The sequence below is a fragment of the Sorex araneus genome, chromosome 3, assembly GCF_027595985.1.
Source record: "Sorex araneus isolate mSorAra2 chromosome 3, mSorAra2.pri, whole genome shotgun sequence".
Taxonomy (NCBI): Eukaryota; Metazoa; Chordata; class Mammalia; order Eulipotyphla; family Soricidae; genus Sorex; species Sorex araneus.
This window is the reverse complement of record NC_073304.1, coordinates 63,068,327-63,086,228: the sequence shown is the minus strand read 5'-3', so window position 1 is coordinate 63,086,228 and position 17,902 is coordinate 63,068,327. Positions and strand designations below refer to the sequence as shown.

Here is a 17,902-nt window from a genome sequence, read left to right as displayed (position 1 = left end):
CTAACAGGATATAGAGCCACAATGAAAACAGTTAGGGCTGACAGCTCTGTTCCTGCTCTCACTCTGATCAATACAATTGTCAAGGATGTGTAAGTTGATGATTGCACGTACATGCCCCTTATCCTCTCAGCCCATCCACCGTGTACGCTGTATACGTGACCTACGTGACCTACGGGCTTCTCAATGCCCCTGCTTGCAAAGTCTTATGTAAATACTGGTCTGACCCCCGGACTGTGGCAATCACTCACCGCTCTTTGATCTTTCGGGAATTTTCCACTGCCCTTTCAAGGTATATAAGCAACCCCCTTGCTCTGAATAAACGCTCTTGACCCTCACGAGTCATGAGTCATCCCTTTTCCCTCTCGCCGATATAGGCCCCCAGGAGAGACCCCTCACCCACCATGTCGGACGGCTCTGGAGACAGTCAGGATCGCTGCTGGCCAGCCTCCTGCCTCCCCGGTTCCGGCTACCCCACGCGATTTACAGTGGGGCTGGCAGAACTCGAGGTCCATGTAGCATAGGGAGGGGCTCATCACAGGCTTTATCAGCCCTAGCCTCCCCAGCCTGCCCCAGGGTAGAAGAGGCAGATCGGGAGAAAGTGGCCCTTTCCTCTCTGCTTTACATAAGTCACCTGTGGGTGCCCAGCAACTTCACATCCAGTGAGATGCTCAAGAGTCACTCATTTCCAGAGGTGCTCAGGGGTCACTGTGCTGCTGGGGATCAAACTGGGTGCTTGATTGATTAGAGCCAAGCCCTCCCGTGCTCAGATTGGTGTGGGGTCGCGATCAAAAAACCACCAGAAACCAAAGCATAGAATTTGGAGGAGTCCTTTTTTTTTTTTTCGGGTCATACTCGGCAATGTTCAGGGGTTACTCCTGGCGCTGCCCGGGGGACCATATGGGACACTGGGAATCGAACCTGAGTCGGCCACGTGCAAGGCAAATGCCCTACCCGCTGTGCTATCGCTCCAGCCCCTGGAGGGGTCTTTATTGACACCAGCTGGTGGGCTGTTCTGCTAGGCAAAAGCAGCAACCTCACAGCAGAAGCACTGGCCTTTTACTAGGAAAAACCTAGTTCTGGTGCCCTGAGCACTTTCATCAGTGGATCCCCATGCTGCTGCTTGGTAAGTTCACAAAAGCCCATCAAAGCAAGGGCTGGAGCGATAGCACAGCAGGTAGGGCATTTGCCTTGCACACGGCCGACACAGGTTCGATTCTTAGCATCCCATATGGCCCCCTGAGCACCGCCAGGAGTAATTCCTGAGTCCATGAGCCAGGAGTAACCCCTGTGCATCGCTGGGTCTGACCCAAAAAAATAAAAAATAAAAGAATCCCATCAAAGCAAACATTGTTACAGAAAAGGCAAACCAGGAGCGCTAATTCCAGGGGTACATTAAACATTCATCTTTACCCATATTCCTTTAGGATCCTAGCCCGTTGTTCCTTTATGCAATCTGTGACTGACTTTTGGGCCCTTCTGGAAAGTTCAGTGTACTTAGGGAATGACACAATTAAGTCAGCTAAAAATAAACTAAAGGCTCTCGGCCAGGCTGAGAGCCCGACAGGCCGCTCCTCAATGTTCCAGATCAAGAGGGCCTTGGGCCGAAGCTGAACCCTGAGAAGATGAAATGGAAGATGTGAAAGGATGTGTCCTCTATACGGAATCTCCCCATCTATGTGGCCCTGCTGTGAGTCACTCTCCTTTTTATCTTAAGCTGGACAGCATATGAAGGCTGGTCATCACCCTTGAGTGCAGGATCTGAAGAACCTGGTTATAGTTCCTCCTTCTGTCTGTAAATGAGTAGGCCCAGAAAGATGGAGAGACTCGATTAAACAGACCTAAATAAAATCCTACTTGTTAAGAAACAAGTTTGACAAAAGCAACCGCTGTTGGAGAGGATGTGGACAGAAAGGGACCCTTCTACACTGCTGGTGAGAATGCTGACTGGTCCAGCCCCTTTGGAAAACAATAAGGACGATTCTCAAAAAATTAGAAATTGAGCTTCCATTTGATCCAGCAATACCTCTTCTGGGAATATATCCTGGAGAAACAAAAAACTATAGTCAAAATGACATCAGCACTTTGGTACATCTATACAATGGAATACTATGCAGCTGTTAGAAAAGATAAAGTCATGAACTTTGCATATAAGTGAATCAATATGGAAGTATCATGCTAAGTGAAATGAGCCAGAAAGAGAGGGACAGGCATCGAAAGATTGCACTCATCTGTGGAATATAAAATAACAGAGTAGGAGACTTACACCCAAGAATAGTAGTATATAATGCCAGAAGGTTGGCTCCATAGCTTGGAAGCGGGCCTCACATGTTGGTGGAAAGTCATCCCAGATAGAGAAGGGAACACCAAGTAAAATGTGATTGGAGATCCCGAGCGGGAAGGGAGATGCGTGCTGAAAATAGACTAGAGACTGAACATGATGGCCACTCATGCCCCTACTGCAAACCACAACACCCAAAAGGAGAGAGAGAGAGAACAAATTGGAATGCCCCGCCACAGAGGCGGGGTGGGGTGGGGGGGATGGGATCGGAGAGTGGGAGGGATACTGGATTCATTGGTGGTGGAGAATGGACACTGGTGGAGGGATGGGCTCTCCATTGCATGAGGGAAAAACAAGCACAAAAAGGTGTGAATCTGTAACTGTATCCTCACTGTGGCTCACTAAAAAAAAATAAATAAATAAAATAAAATAAAATAAAGAAACAAGTTTGACTCTGGTGACTGACCTTCATAGCTGAACCAAAACTGTTTGGAACATATGAAAAGATATTTTATGATCCTAGAACATCCTTATGCCCGTGATACTCAGTCTCTGTTAATGTTGCTATAATGGTAAATACTGGCTGAGTTAAAAAAAAACGTGGCACGTGTGCATTTGGTAGCTGAGAATCGTTCCCCTGGCCTACCCACAGTGACCAATGGATGATGAAGGACAGGGGAATGGGGGAACAGAGGAACAGGGCCCCAGGCTGTTGAGTAATCAGCGACTGTTTATTTTACTCTCGTCTCTTTTTCTGCTCACAGCTTCATTCTCCTGCTTCTCATCTCATGCAGTGTAGTTATTTCTTCCACAGCATAGTTAGATCTCTCTCTCCCCTGCAGTAGCGTAGGTATTTCTCTTCTTCCCTATTACAGTGTCATTATTTTCCTACTTACAGTGTCGTTATTTCCGCTTTTCCCCAGTGTAGTTAGATCTCTCTCTCCTTATGGCATAGTTATTAGAAATGATGAAGGGTGGGAGTACACATAGGTGAGGTTGAACATTGTCATAACAACAAACAGATGTAGAGCTCCTCCTTCTAGATTAACTCAAGGACAAAATCTCATCTAGGGTTCAGCACTCTAGATTACTAGGAGAGCCGCTCAAGGGTGGATTCCATCTAAAGCATATTGCTTTCTCCTTTCCTCTGATAGTAATCCATTTGAGCAATCATAGTAAATTTATTTCTTACTAATATTTCTAGTCACTTTATATGAACACAGTAAGAGATGTATTAAGTTACAGTTTGGCTCTTCCTGGGGATATCTCACTCTATATCCCAGACCACAATCCTCAGTCCAGGTTAGTCTTTCCTAACCCCCGCAGGAAACTTATTCAGTTACTTCTTTTTTTGGTCATGATAAGAGTTTGCTCTTAACTTATTATACTTATTATGGTACTTAGCTTGTCTTTTTTCTATGCCTGGGTAGCTTACAGCTTGCCCTGGGTTTGTCCTTGTCCCTCCTGGGACCCTCCTTTTGGAGGTGTTAGGAAGTAAGGGCAACTGAGGTGTCAGGTAAATATGATGGATGCCCATGAGTAAAGATTATTTGGAATCAATTAACTCCCATGTTACAAAAGCGATAGCACAGCGAGTAGGGCGTTTGCCTTGCACGCAGCTGACCTGGGTTCGATTCCTCGGTCCCTCTTGGGGAGCCTGGCAAGCTACCGAGAGTATCCAGCCCACATGGCATAGCCTGGCAAGCTACCCATGGCGTATTCAATATGCCAAAACCAGTAACAAGTCTCACAATGGAGACATTACTGGTGCCTGTTTGAGCAAATCGATGAAGAACAGGAAGACGGTGCTACAGTTACAGAAGCATAGCATCAACTCTCTTCCTGTGTGTATACAAAAAGGATGTTGCTCCAAAGTAAACTATGCAAAGGACATAAGGGAAAGAGGAAAGCAATATTTCACTTACAAATACAGAATCCAGAGTCCTTAGAAGGATCTGAGTTTACAAATCACAGGGTCTGATTTGGAGATCACTGTATCACTGTCATCCCGTTGATCATCCATTTACTCAAGCAGGCGCCAGTAATGTCTCCATTTGTCCCAGCCCTGAGATTTTAGCAGCCTCTCCTTACTCGTCTTTCCCAACAATTGGAGGTTCTTTGAGGGTCGGGGAATGAGACCTCTTATTGTTACTATTTTTGGCATATCGATTATGCCATGGGGAGCTTGCCAGGCTCTGGGGATATAGGTGATTAAAGATAGGGGAAGCAGGGCACAGAGAAGTTAAAGATAAACAGAGGAATGGGAGTGCCTCAGGAGCACTGTAGGCAGTGCTGGGAGTAACCCCATAAATCTAAGCTCTCTGTGGCAAGGGAGAAAGGACAAACAAATGTTATCCTACAAATGGCAAATTCCATTTCCTAGCAAGTATCAATTACAAGAATAATATGTCAGCCGTAGTACTGTCTTGTCATTTCTGGACCCCTTTTTACTTCTGTCTGTTGAAGAGTTTTTTACAGCTAGTTGTTTTATGGAAGCCAACATACAATCACGATGACATATAAGCACCGGACCATTAGTCCATGTATATATATATATATATATATATATATTTTTTTTTTTTTGCTTTTTTTGGGTCACACCCAGCGATGCTCAGGGGTTACTCCTGGCTTTGCACTTAGGAATTACTCCTGTAGGTGCTTGGGGGACCATATGGGATGCCGGGGATCAAACCCGGGTCGTCCGAGTGCAAGGCAAACGCCCTACCTGCTGTGCTATCGCTCTGGCCCCTGGACCATTAGTCCATACTTTTTTTTTTTTTTTTTTTTTTTTTTGCTTTTTGGGTCACACCTGGCAATGCACAGGGGTCACTCCTGGCTCATGCACTCAGGAATCACCCCTGGCGGTGCTCAGGGGACCATATGGGATGCTGGGATTCGAACCCGGGTCGGCCGCGTGCAAGGCAAACGCCCTACCCGCTGTGCTATCACTCCAGCCCCTAGTCCATACTTTTAACAAATGTATAAATTAACACAAGAAAAAAAAATCTAAACTTCTTATTCCTCCCATTCCTCTCTTAAAAGTTTCCTCTTTACAAGACCTTCCTCCCTCGTCACTCTCTGGTTTTGGTCACCCCGACAGCCTGCCAATCTGGCAGTCTAAATCTTTCTCGCTCTCAGCGTCAATAGCAATAATGCGTTTCCTAGATTTATTAAAGACAAGTTCCAGTTTAGCCAGAATAAAAGGAACTGAAAGCAAATAATGCCAAAGCTGAGTGCTGACCCACCGTCGTTAGGTCCTTCAACTTCAGGGCACCACAAGGCGCCCCGAGATCCAGGTCTGACCCACTCCGGGCGCTCAGCAGGCCCCTCTCACCTATAAGAACGAGGCGGGTCTAGGAGGCAGCTGCAGGGTTCCTGGTCTTCAAAGACTTTCGAAGGTCCGATGTCCACGGGAGGGCGTGTCGTATGCAAATGAGAGCTCGCGCAGAGGCCCCTGGTCGTGCCCCGTGGGCGCCCGCGCCACCCCGACCGGGAGCTCAAGTGCTGATTCCCTGGCGGGAGAGATCGGGGCGAGGGCATTGAGTGTCGGGGCGTGCGGAGGGCTCGCGGGCCGAGCGGCGTGTGTGAAGAGGGAGGTGGCGGCGGGGGTGGCGCGTGCGGGATGGGCAACAACTCATACTTACCTGGCAGGGGAGACACCATGATCACGTAGGTGGTTTTCCCAGGGTGAGGCTCATCCATTGCACTTGGGATGTGTTGACCCCTGCGATTTCCCCAAATGTGGGAAACTCGACTGCATAATTTGTGGTAGTGGGGGACTGCGTGCGCGCTCTCCCCTGATTTATTGGTTTTGAAGTAAGACTTAACTTCTTTATTAATTACTAGGAAAGTTTGGTGTGTTTCAGGTTTTATATGAGCTGCTTTACACTTGTTAAGTTGTGTCTTTTCATCAAATGGTCTGTGGAAAAAATTGACAGAACTGTATTTTTCAAACCTTTTCTTTCTTTTACCTTTGACACAGAAGTAGGAGTTTTTACAGCTGTGTGAGTCCAAGTAGTTTTTGTTCTTCCTAGTAGAAAAAGAGCTGGAAACGCATTTGCTTCTGTTTTCTTCACTGGTGGTAATTTTGTAGTTATCAGGTCTGCACATTTCCCGGCTGACTGGCAAACGCTTTTGCTTTGTGGTGTTTGTATTTGAGGCTCATGTTGTGGTGCCTGCCAGGCTGTTTGCTGCAGTGTTCACGATATTCCCGGCACTTTCGGGCTGGGGTACCGGCAAGTTATTTTAAAATATCTGGATCTTGGGCCACACCCAGAGTAGTTTACTACTGACTCTGCTCAGGTATCAGTCCTGGAAAAGCTCAGGGGACCATATCGAGTCCTGTGGATCTAAGCAAGATGGGTCACATGCAAGGCAAGCCTGCTACGTCTCCTGTCCGTGATCATGCCTTTTTTTTTTTTCTTTAAAGACCACACTCAGCGATGGTCAGAGCTTGTTCTGAAGAGGAGGGCAGGTTAAGAGTCAAGAACTGAAGGGCAGATTAAGGGTTAACCGCTGAAGTTGCCCTTGGTAACTACTTGACTACTTTGAAAGATGTCTTCAGGACCTACCACTGGGCAGGACTCTGTCACCAAATGGGCCAACAAACTGCCCCTAGGAACTGTAAACAAACATCTGCTCAGAACGGTCAACAAATGTTGAAATTAGCATATTAAGTGAAATAGGTGTGGTTTTCCCTTTTGTATGGTTTTCCTATTGATCCAATACCTGTGATTTTCTTTGATATGTATGATTCTCCTTTGATTCAATACATGTAATTTTCCCCCAATATGTGTGATCCCCTTTGATATATAGATGTGATTCCCTTTGATATGTGAGATTTTCATTTGTCAACAAATGTTTAAGTATGCAAATTAAGTGACCTATGTGATTCCCTTTGATATGTGAGATTTTCATTTCTCCCCCAAAAGGGTATAAAAACAGCTAGCTTTTTGAGTTCGGGGCCTTCAGTTATGCCACGCTATTGAGGCACAATTGAAGGTCCCAATATAGCTATATTGGCTTAAATAAACCCCATGCATTTGCAGAAAGAGTTGTCTTGGTTTTGTTCTTTTGTCTCTCCGAGCCTCCCCCGGGCAGAGATCTGCTGCCCCTAACAGTTCCTGGCTTTGTGCTCAGGGATTACTCCTGGTGGAGCTTGGGGTTTCATATGGGTGTCATGGATTGAATCCAGGTCAGCCGCAAGCAAGGCAAGTGCTCAACTCACTTTACTATGACTCCGGCTCCTGTATTTGTAATTTTGGGTTTTTGTATCACACCTGTGGTGCCCAGGGCTTATCTGTGCTTAGGGATCACTCCTAGCAGTGCTCTGGAGGAAGATATGGGGTGACCAGGGTTGAACCCAGGTCCACTGTGTGCAAGGCCAGCACCCTGCCCAATCTGTTCTGGCCCACCCCTGGATCGTAAATTCGTCATATCGATATGGCCAGTAAGATACCATTACATCAGTTACTGAGCACCGCTTGTCTTATTTATTGAACTAATGGCCTTGCTGGATGGTGCCCACGATCGCTGGGGGTCAGGAGGGTATGCAGTGCCATGGATTCAAACCTGGGCTCCTTCCTGGCTGCACCACAGACAATCCTCGCTCCTCGCCCACAGTTCTTTAATTTGAGGGGTGGGGTGTTGGTGAGTCACAGCTAGCGAGGCTTCTTTTATCGTTTTTATAAAAGGAGCCATAAGGATGATGCGAGACCCAGGCAAAAAAAAAAAAAAAAGCACGCCTAACAACTCTGCTCAGAGTGTGGGACTTGTGGGGGCGGCGCGGTAAGGCGACAGCCCTGGGATAGTGCCGCGTGTTCCGTGGAGAAAGACCCCAGGGGCCTTCCCCGGCCACCACGCACTCGCTGCTTTTGAGACGCTCGGGCCGACAAGCCTTTCCCGGTTCTGCCTTGTGTGAGTGAGGCTGCGTCCAGACCGCAGGGGCTGCTGCCCGCGGGAGGGTGCCCCGGCCTAGTGACCAGAGTTTGTCAATCCAGGCTCAGGCTCAGGCTCAGTCATCCCTGCTTGTTAAGCTGTACAGGGCTCACGATACTACCCCCAGCTCCTGACTGTTCGCTGGCCTTCGAGGGCTGCCAGCGGGTTTGGGGATAGGACGATCCCCGCCTCCGCACAGAGCCTGCACACGCCCCCTGAGAAACCCCTGACCTGTGTACCCAACATTTTTGGCGCCCCGCTGCCCGTAGGGTGTCCGGAGGGAGAGTTGCTGACAGCTGACAGCTGTGGCTGCAGCGCTGTTCCGGTGCTCAGAGTCCTTCCCTTTCTATGGGCTGGGTGCGGCCCAGATTAAACCATAGGGCCCTAAGAGGTCAGAGGAGGGCTTGGGGGGAGCATGGGTCATTGCTTTGTGGAGTAAAAAAAAAAATCTAGATTTCCACAGGAAGGTGCACCCCCTATGCACCTTTCCAGGGAATCTAGTGCCGACCAGCCGCTAACCACCTGCTGATTTTAAGGGTTTTGTTTTGTCTTGTTTTGCTTTTGGTCACATCAGGCGATGCTCATGGCTTACTCCTAGCTTTGCACTCAGGAATTACTCCTGGCAGTGCTCGGCGGACCATATGGGAAGCCGAAAATGGAACCTGAGTCAGCCACGTGTAAGGCAAACTCCCTACCTGCTGTACTATCGCTCCGGCCCTTTAAGTGTTTTCAATAGAAAATCATCTTCCTTCATGTTGTCCTAGCTGGCTCAATGACAGAGTGATTTGGGGCAAAGGCGGAGAGCGGCTGGGATGGTGTTCTGAGTCAGCCACCCAACCCTCCAAGCCTTCGGGCTCACATCCTCCTCATCCCTCCGCGGTCTCGGCTTGCCAGCCCGGCGGCCCAAACCTCACTCTTCCAGATTCGAGGTTTGCGATTCATTGAAGAGGAGTCCCAGTAAGCCAGAACAAAAAGGACTGAGAAACTGTGAAACCAAAGCCGAGTGCTGACCCACCCGTCCGTAGGTCGTTCAACCTCAGGGTAGGATCACGGGGCGGTCCGAGATCCAGGTCGGACCCACACGGGGCGCCCAGCAGCCCCATCTCACCCATAAGACAGAGGCGGATCTAGGAAGCAGTAGTAGGTAGGGTCTTCAAAAACTTTCGAAGGTCCGACGTCCACATGAGGGCGTGTCGTATGCAGATGAGCGCTCGCGCAGAGGCCCCTGGTCGTGCCCCGTGGGCGCCCGCGCCACCTCGACCGCGAGTTCAAGTGCTGATTCCCTGGCGGGAGAGATCGGGGCGAGGGTCTTGAGTGTCGGGGCGTGCGGAGGGCTCGCGGGCCGAGCGGGCGTGTGTGTAGAGGGAGGTGGCGGCGAGGGTGGCGCGTGCGGGGTGGGCAGTAACTCATACTTACCTGGCAGGGGAGACACCATGATCACGTAGGTGGTTTTCCCAGGGTGAGGCTCATCCATTGCACTTGGGATGTGTTGACCCCTGCGATTTCCCCAAATGTGGGAAACTCGACTGCATAATTTGTGGTAGTGGGGGACTGCGTTCGCGCTCTCTCCTGGTGTCTAGAAGTATAATAGCATGCGGGGCAGTTCTTTTTTTATTTAGTTCTGCTGTGGATGACGTCACAGCGAGTTGCACACGGTTGTATTCAGCGTATTGCCTAGCATCATCGCTCAGGACATGTATGGGATGCCAGGAATTAAACCTGGCTCATGCAAACGCTGTGCTATTTGCTCTCTCACTCAGTATTGAGTGCTCTCTCACTCAGTATTGAGTGCAAGTATATTTACATATATAAGTATGTATATAGTATTGAAGAGTGAAATCTTCACGCACGTGTTTGTTTGATCAAGATCTTTTCCTTAATGGACCCACGGTTTATTTTTTTTTTTTTTCTTTTTGGGTCACACCCGGCAATGCACAGGGGTCATTCCTGGCTCATGCACTCAGGAATTACCCCTGGCGGTGCTCAGGGGACCATATGGGATGCTGGGTTTCGAACCCGGGTCGGCCGCGTGCAAGGCAAACGCCCTACCCGCTGTGCTATCACTCCAGCCCCCACGGTTTACTTTTAACTTTTTTTTTTTTTTAAATAGGACTGTGGTGACCCTAATCCGCGTGTGCGTCTGCTTAGTGAGAAACACCAGGTTGCGTAAAAAATCATCTACGGAACGGTTTTTTTCAGCAGGTCCCCTATTTTAATAAAACCCTCAAGTTACTCTTGGCTGCTACTTCAGTTATAATGCTGGTGACAAGCGAAGCACATGAAGCAGGAAGGCCTCTTCAAGCGTTTAAATTAACGCTTAACGTGAATGAATTTAAGAATCAGAAGTAATTTTAGCCCAAAATTCTATTACAAAGACGTCAATGGGCAAGGATGTCATGGCCCCCGGGCACCGCTAAACTAACTCGTGAGCGCTTCCGGGTGTGACCCAAAGAACAAAAATAAGGAAATGAAAAAATAAAACAGTGAGACCGAAACAATACTTACAGCTTAAAAATTAAAAAAATGAATCCTGGGCAGCTGTAGAGTGTCGTGAATAAAAAGTTAATTTAGGGGGCTGGAGTGATAGCACAGCGGGTAGGGTGTTTGCCTTGCACGCGGCCGACCCGGGTTCGACTCCCAGCATCCCATATGGTCCCCTGAGCACCGCCAGGGGTAGTTCCTGAGTGCAGAGAGCCAGGAGTGACCCCTGTGCATCGCCAGGTGTGACCCAAAAAGCAAAAAAAAAAAAAAAAAAAAAAAAAAAAAAAAAGTTAATTTAGATAGAGCGCAAAAAACTACGTCCGCAAAGCTTCATAACTCAAAACACCTTACTTTATCGCTTCAAGTCAGAGAGCGCGCACGCAGTCCCCCACTACCACAAATTATGCAGTCGAGTTTCCCACATTTGGGGAAATCGCAGGGGTCAACACATCCCAAGTGCAATGGATGAGCCTCACCCTGGGAAAACCACCTACGTGATCATGGTGTCTCCCCTGCCAGGTAAGTATGAGTTACCGCCCACCCCGCACGCGCCATCCCCGCCGCCACCTCCCTCTTCACACACGCCCGCTCGGCCCGCGAGCCCTCCGCACGCCCCGACACTCAAGGCCCTCGCCCCGATCTCTCCCGCCAGGGAATCAGCACTTGAGCTCCCGGTCGGGGTGGCGCGGGCGCCCACGGGGCACGACCAGGGGCCTCTGCGCGAGCGCTCATCTGCATACGACACGCCCTCCCGTGGACATCGGACCTTCGAAAGTCTTTGAAGACCCGAAACCTTGCAGCTGCCTCCTGACCCATCCCAGTTAGATGAGAGGTTGCTGCTGAGCGCCCATAGTGGGTCCAATTCGTGATCCTCCCGTGATCCTACCCTGAGGTTGAACGACCTAGTGACAGGTGAGGTGGGTCTCACTTGCTTTTCAGCCCTTTTGTTCTGGCTAACTGGAACTCGTCTTCAATGAATCTAGAACCTGGCAAAGACTTTATTGCGATTAACGCTGAGAGCGAGGCTGGCAGGCCTGAGTGAGGACAGTGGCGGAAGGACCAGAAACAGGGATGGACATGCTGGAGGGCCTGGCTCTGATCAAGCCCGGGGTTTGATCCGCAACAACACGGACAGTCACTCAACAGCTCCCACACAGGGTGGAGCAACAAATTTATTATTTTTTAAATTTGCTTTTTGGGTCACACATGACGATGCTCAGGAATAATTCCTGGCTCTTCCATCACACGTGGCAGTGCTCTGAGTACCATATGGGATACCAGGAATCAAACCAGGGATGACCGCGTACAAGGCAAACCCCCTCCCTGCTGTACTGTCCTACTATCCCTCCGGCCCTGGAGCACTGGAGCAACAAATTTAAAAAGGAAGAAAGAATGGACAATGATTGAAATCAATGTGAATTAAGCAATTTAGGTAGAACCGGCCTGAAAGGGTTTGGGGGGGGGGGGCGGGCCGCGGGATCAAAATAATGGTAAGAATATATAATGCATCCATTGACTGAGATTGGTTGTCTTTTTTTTTTGCTTTTTGGGTCACACCTGGCGATGCACAGGGGTTACTCCTGGCTCTGCACTCAGGAATTACCCCTGGCCGTTCTCAGGGGACCATATGGGATGCTGGGATTTGAACCCGGGTCGGCCACGTGCAAGGCAAACAACGCCCTACCTGCTGTGCTATCTCTCCTGCCCCAAGAGTTTGGTTGTCTTAACATCAGTATCAGTAAACACAAAAAAACAGCTCTTGGTGTCTAAGTACTATTCTCAGGGCCAGAGAGATAATACAGGAAGTACAGCTGGGCCCTGGAAGCCAATTCAGGCTAACCCCTTGAGCACTGCCAGGGGTCACTCCTGAGCACAGAGTGAAAGAGTAACCTCAGCATTATGGGGTAACACCAGACCTCTCAAACTCCAGCTCCAAGACTCTCACACAAAATAAATCCCGTTCTTCAAGAACAAAAAACTCTGAGCTCAGTGAAGACCACTCCGCCACATCTCTGGGTCTTTTTTTAACCTGTGGGCATTCATGTACATATCCTTATGCTCATCTGTGTTTTTTGTTTGGTTTTAATTTTTAAAAATTTTTTATGATGTAGGAGTGCTGCTATTTATTCAGCCATTGATTTAGCTGACTGAATTATGCTCATCTGTTTTATGTTGGGACAAGTGACTGAGTACTTGGGTTACAGTACGGTAATGGGCGTGGAACAGTAGTAAGGCAGGTTGGTTGTTTGCCTTGCATACAGCTGCCCTGGGTTTGATCTCTGGCATCCCATTGGGTCCCCTGCACCTTTCAGGAGTGATCTGTGTGTGCAGAACCAGGCTATAGCCCTGAGCACCACTGGGTGTGAACCAAAAAATAAAAAGCTAAAAAAAAAGTACTTACCTCAGGGCCGGAGTGATAGCACAGCGGGTAGGGCATTTGCCTTGCATGAGGCCAACCCGGGTTCGATTCCCAGCATTACATATGATCCCCCAAGCACAGCCAGGAGTAATTCCTGAGTGCAAAGCCAGAAGTAACCCCTGTGCATCACTGGGTGTGACCACCCCCCAAAAAAATGGCAAGAAGGCGCCCCTCAGCCTCTTGAGTATCATTTGGGAGATCTCTCCCCACTGCTGCCCCTAATTTAGGATTTTTCTTGGAGGGAGGGGGCTGGCACATCTTGCAATGGTCAGGGGTTGCTCCTGGCTCTGCAGTCAGCAATCACTACAGCAATGCTTGGGAGATCATATGGGATGCCCTGAAATGAACCCAGGTCGGCAACGTGCAAGGCAAGCACCTTACCCACTCGCTATACTGTTGCCCCAGCCCAGTCATCTTTTGTGCCTATTTAATCTTAGATCCTCCTGGAGATCCTGAAAGGACAAAAGTAAGTTTTTGTGTCCATTTAACCTTGAATGAGAGGGGAGAGTGAAGGGGCAGGAATGTGGAAATACTTTTAAAGTGCTTTCTTTGGGGCTGGAGCGATAGCATAGCAGGTATGGTGTTAACCTTGCACACGTCCGACCCAGGTTCAATTCCCAGCATCCCATATGGTCCCCTGAGCACCACCAGGAGTAATTCCTAATTCCTGAGTGCAGAGCCAGGAGTAACCCCTGTGCATCTTCAGGTCTGACCCCCACCCCCCAAAAAAATAATAAAGTGCTTCCTTCTTGACTTGCCATTTTCAGGTTTTGTTAAAGTGAGAAGGGATTGAAGGACAGTAAGGTGGAAGGCCGGTGGTGTGAAGTGGTGGAACTCTCCCTGAGCACTGTGGTTTTCTCATCCAGGGGCTCTAACTAACTGGAACACCCAGAGGAATAAATTAAATCTCCCCACTCCTCCAGAATGCAAGCAATTTCCAGCCAGGCCACTGCCTGGTCTATGTGAGCACCACGTACATACAGTGCAACCCTGGCAAGCAACAGCTACTAAATGTGATGTGCCAGCACCACATTCAGAAATGAGACTTCTGTCCAGAACATTTGTGACATGTGTGAGCCCTGTAGTGACCCCCTGGCAGACACCACAAGGAGAACACATGAGCCTCAACTAAAAGTACAAGCCCCAGTGAGCAAAACTGCATTTCATAAACAAATGTGCAAACCTCAGGTCATTGCAAAATTACCAGTAATGAAGGTCGGTGGAAAGTAGAGAATACAAAAACGAAGAGAAAGAAGGCAACTGGAGAATGTTTCTATGAGGAAAACATTCTTTCTTTTCCCTGAGTGTTTTCCAAAAACATTCCGGAAAGATAGAACAGCGGGGTAGGGGCCCAACTCCGGTTCTATTCCAGCATCCGTTGTTGAGCACCGTCAAGAGCCATAGAGCCAGGAATAAACTGAAGAGCCAGGAATAAACTGGACATTACCAGGTGTAGTGCAAACAAAAAAAAAAAAGCATTGATGAGAAGTTATTTTTTAATTCTTACTTCTTTCAGGAAGGACAAAAATGCTATGTCTGGGCTCACAGCGAATACATGAAAACGCGTGTATCGGAAAGCTAGCTCTAGTACAGCGGGTAGGGCGTTCGCCTTACACGTAGCCGACCCAGTTTCCTTTCTTGGACTCGAACAAGAGTGACTCTTGAGTGCAGAGACGGGAGTATGTCTCGTGCATTACTGACGTCCCTGAAAATTAAAAGCTGAGAACAGTTTTCTAGGTACTTCTCAGTAGCTTAGTGTTGCATTCTATTGTTCGTACTATATATGCCAGGGGAGAGCGCGAACGCAGTCCCCCACCACCACAAATTATGCAGTCGAGTTTCCCACATTTGGGGAAATCGCAGGGGTCAACACATCCCAAGTGCAATGGATGAGCCTCACCCTGGGAAAACCACCTACGTGATCATGGTATCTCCCCTGCCAGGTAAGTATGAGTTGATCCCCATCCCGCACGCACCACCCCCGCCGCCACCTCCCTCTTCACACACGCCCGCTCGGTCTGCGTGCCCTTTGCACGCCCTGACACTCAAGGCCCTGACACTCAAGGCCATCGCCCCAATAACTTCTATTCAGAAATTAATCTTAAACCTCCAGAAGGTGACTTAAAGGGGCCCGCAAATTAGCACCGGGAGCCTCTGCGCGAATCGTCATCTGCATATGACACGCCCTTCTGGTGACGTTTCCTAAGACTCTTGCCTCCAGAGTCCAGAGGACGCAGTAAGAGATTAGCTAAATGAAATTTAGATTACAGCTTTCAATTATATTGAGGGGGTTCAATTTCTTACCACTTTTCCAAGTCTTTCTTGGAAATCAATTTTTTTAGTTGCTCGGTGCCTTAGCTCGTGTGACCTCAGGAAGGGCAAGCAGTCTTTCTTGACTTCTAATGTTACTCAGGATATGATTCATTGACTTACTAAATTAAAATAAACAAGTGCCTAAGAGTTTACATAGTATTATGCCCTTTGTGAGAATATGGAAATACCACGGTCTTTTTGCCTGAGAACCAGGAGACTCATCAACCAGAATTGGTTCAATTGCTTACAACTCTCAGCTGAAGCTGGAACCTTTGATTTTCTTACTGGTGGAACAAGAGAGGGCAACCAGGGCTTCATTACTTCCCCGGCTGAGGGAGTACCTTTGAGTGTGCCTTTTTTGTAATTTTTTATTTTGGCAAGAAAAATTTTTGGGTGGGGGGAGTCTGTTTGGGGGCAACATCTGACAGTGCTCAATGTTTACTCCTGGTGCTGCACTCAGGAATTACTCCTGGCAGTGCTCCGGGAATCACATGAGGTCCCAGGGATCAAACTCTGGTTGGCCCATGTGAAGCAAATGTCCTACCTGCTGTACTATCTCTCTGGCCCCAATTTAGGCAGAAATTTATGTTTTACGAATAGTTTCCAAATACAAGGGGAAATACCCTACCATTGAAAATGAAAGGTAAATTAAATCTTAGTGTCTGGGACACAGCGATACGGACTGGTTCTGTGTGACTGTCACTGGCTCTAGAAAGTGTGGCCTTGGTACAGCCCCAACTACTGTCTGGGACATCACAGCACGTATGGGTGGGGCTGGGTATTGAATTATCTCTGCAAAGATGTACCAAGAAACTAACTTGGCTCTGAATGGCTTTGAATTCAATTCCTTGAAAACATCTTCAATAAGAGAGAGAAAAGAAAAAGAGGAGCTGTACAGATAGCTCAAAGGGCTGGAAGCCATGTGGTAGGTTTTGATTTTGATCCCTGCCACCATAGACTCACCTCCCCATGGCCTATGACACCAGTCCCTCTCCCCACCGTTCACCACCAGTTATTGGTTTGGGTTGTGTGTGTGTGTGTGTGTGTGAGTGTGTGTGTATGTTCATATATATACACACTTTATATATATACATATACACACACACACTGGCAGAAATTTATGTTTTACAAAAATAGTCTTACAAATAAATATATACACATATATAATATGTGTGAATATGAGTATGTGTATGTTTTGGGGGGCACACCAAATCCAGGCCTCCCCTGTGCAAAGCATCAACCGGTTGAACTATCTCTGTCCCCCTCACTTCATATTAGTTTTGTTTATGGGCAAAACCCAGCAATGCTCAGGGATTATTCCTGATTCTATGTTCAAGGGTCACTCTTGATGATGTTTGGGGAACCATATGCGATGCTAGGGATTGATCCTGGGTTGGGCATGAGCAAGCCACTACCTATCCAGGCTTTTACTCCTGGCTCCTGGTGGGGTCCAGGGTGCTGAGGAATGAACCTGGATCAGCCACATGCGAGGCAAATGGCTTACTCACCTCCAACCAAAACCAAACAACAAATAAAAGGGTTACGGGCCCAGAGAAATGTACAGCGTTCAGGGCCCCAATTTGTTTTGGTTTTGGCCCCTACCTGATGGTGCTCAGGGCTTACTCCTGGCTCTACACTCAAGGAAAACTCCAACAAGGGCTCAGGGGACCTGATGGGATGCTGGGGTTGGTACCTGCATGTGCAAGGAAGACATCCTAACAGACACCATAACTGCCTGCCAAGCCCAGTTTGGTCCCTGACATCGAGTATGATCTGGACCATAGCCAGGAGTGGCTCATGAACACATTCCTCTATTTGTTTTGTTATGGAGGGACGTGTCTTGTGGGGTGCAGGCACTCCCTCAGAGGGTTACACTATCTTAAGCTGCTGCTGAAATCCTAAGGCCATGCATTGTTGGGGATCAGACCCAGGCCTCCCCAGTGCAGAGCACCAACCTATTGAGCTACCTCTGCCCCCTCACTTCGTATTACTTTTGTTTATGCGCTATACCCAGCAATGCTCAGGGCTTACTCCTGGCTCTGTGAAGGGTGACTCCTGGTGGTACTCGGGGCACCGTATGTGATGCTAGGGATTGATCCTGGGTTGACCATGGTGCTTCTCTTAACCCCTGTTCACTCTTTCCGGCCCCTCTATCTCTGTAAGTCAGGGTCTCTTTCCTGCTTTGCATTCCTGCTTTCTTTATCCTGGAAGAAATCTTCTGGAAGAAGTTCAGGTGTTGTAGTTTGGTGGTGGAGTGTATCACATGTGACAGCTGAGGGACTGGGACTTGCAAGTAAAGCAGAAGGGCCTGAGCTGATGAGTTCACTCTTTTCCAGCATGCATAGGTGTGGGTTTCCCTGGCCAACAAGGTCTTGAATTGAAGCAGTTATTGCCCTGGGAATAGAAAGTCACAATGAGGCCTGGAGAGGTCTGGCTGTCATCTCCGTGCCCCGTGGTTAACAGTAACGTGGAGG

The 17,902-nt window shown here is 48.5% G+C and overlaps 4 non-coding genes across 4 annotated transcripts; 2 read left to right on the top strand and 2 right to left on the bottom strand.

Moving 5' to 3' along the window:
- The first annotated feature begins 5,914 nt into the window (after positions 1–5,914).
- On the top strand, positions 5,915–6,078 carry LOC129403988 (U1 spliceosomal RNA). Its single transcript, XR_008629606.1, has one exon. It is a non-coding gene; the product is annotated as a U1 spliceosomal RNA (small nuclear RNA).
- Positions 6,079–9,623: 3,545 nt separating this feature from the next.
- On the top strand, positions 9,624–9,787 carry LOC129403977 (U1 spliceosomal RNA). Its single transcript, XR_008629595.1, has one exon. It is a non-coding gene; the product is annotated as a U1 spliceosomal RNA (small nuclear RNA).
- A 1,274-nt stretch (positions 9,788–11,061) lies between these two features.
- Positions 11,062–11,223, bottom strand: LOC129404010 (U1 spliceosomal RNA). Its single transcript, XR_008629621.1, has one exon. It is a non-coding gene; the product is annotated as a U1 spliceosomal RNA (small nuclear RNA).
- Positions 11,224–14,902: 3,679 nt separating this feature from the next.
- LOC129403966 (U1 spliceosomal RNA) lies at positions 14,903–15,066 on the bottom strand. The gene has a single exon (XR_008629588.1). It is a non-coding gene; the product is annotated as a U1 spliceosomal RNA (small nuclear RNA).
- Between the last annotated feature and the right edge of the window lie 2,836 nt (positions 15,067–17,902).